Below are 1109 nucleotides of genomic sequence, written 5' to 3'. Positions count from 1 at the left end.
CACACACACACACACGCACGCACACAAACACACACATACACACACAACCACACACACACATACACACACACACGCACTCACGCATGCGCACACACACACACACACATACACACACACACACACCATTACACCAACAGACACACTCACAAACGCGCACAGCTGTAGACAATTTTTAGGATAAGGAAGTTTCGCGTCCCTGACAAATCACCGTGCATCAAAGTCTTAATGCCGTCTCGTCCGCGTTTTGCTTCGGGCTAGTCTAAGGTCTATTGACGTGAGCCACATTGTCGGGGACAGGGCAGCCTAATATAGAGTGAGCAATTAGCCGACTGATCGGATCTGCTTGATCCTAATGTGATCGGATCAGGGTGTGTTTTTTTATGATGATGATGATGATGATGATGATGATGATGATGATGATGATGATGATGATGATGATGAAGCTCAAGAAGCGAAAAGTTGAAATGTTTCATTGAAACAAATGTTAAACAAATAATATTGTTATACTATTTTGTCTGAAAATCAAGCAAGACTCTCCCTCCTACGTTGCTTTCCAAACAATCATCATCATCAAGCGTCACATCTGCGAGAGACACCGTCTATTCATTCCTTTGCTGGGGGGTTCTAAAAAAAAGCTACATTATTCTGTTTTTTCTAGAGATGTAACCCGGTAACAAACCCGCTCTTGCTCGCAAGCCCCTAATTCAAGTCACAAGCCTCAAATCACTAGGTCAAATCATCAAATCAAATCACCAGCATGATAAGTTGAGTCAACACCAACAAGCAATCCGTGAAGCCACTTACGTCAGAAAGAGAGAGGGGTGGGGTGGGGGGGGGGAGAGAGAGCAACCGCGCACACATTTGAGCTGGAGTCTGCTCGGGTAATCGAAGGCTTGCGAGCAGCGGACGGCCGTCAAGTCTCAAATCCCGCTCGAGCACAACAAGACACTGGTGTCCAGTGATTTGATTTGCCTGCTCGCAACCTGGCAAGACTGTCCACGAATCACAACACACCGAAAGTTCCGCCAGGTTGCGAGCGGGAGGCAAAGCTGCTCGCAAGCCTTCGATTAATCGAGCAGACTCCAGCTCTAGTTCTTTCTCCGTCACGC

The sequence above is a fragment of the Aplysia californica genome, unplaced genomic scaffold (assembly GCF_000002075.1).
Source record: "Aplysia californica isolate F4 #8 unplaced genomic scaffold, AplCal3.0 scaffold00006, whole genome shotgun sequence".
NCBI classification, from domain to species: domain Eukaryota; kingdom Metazoa; phylum Mollusca; class Gastropoda; order Aplysiida; family Aplysiidae; genus Aplysia; species Aplysia californica.
This window is presented reverse-complemented; position numbering follows the sequence as displayed.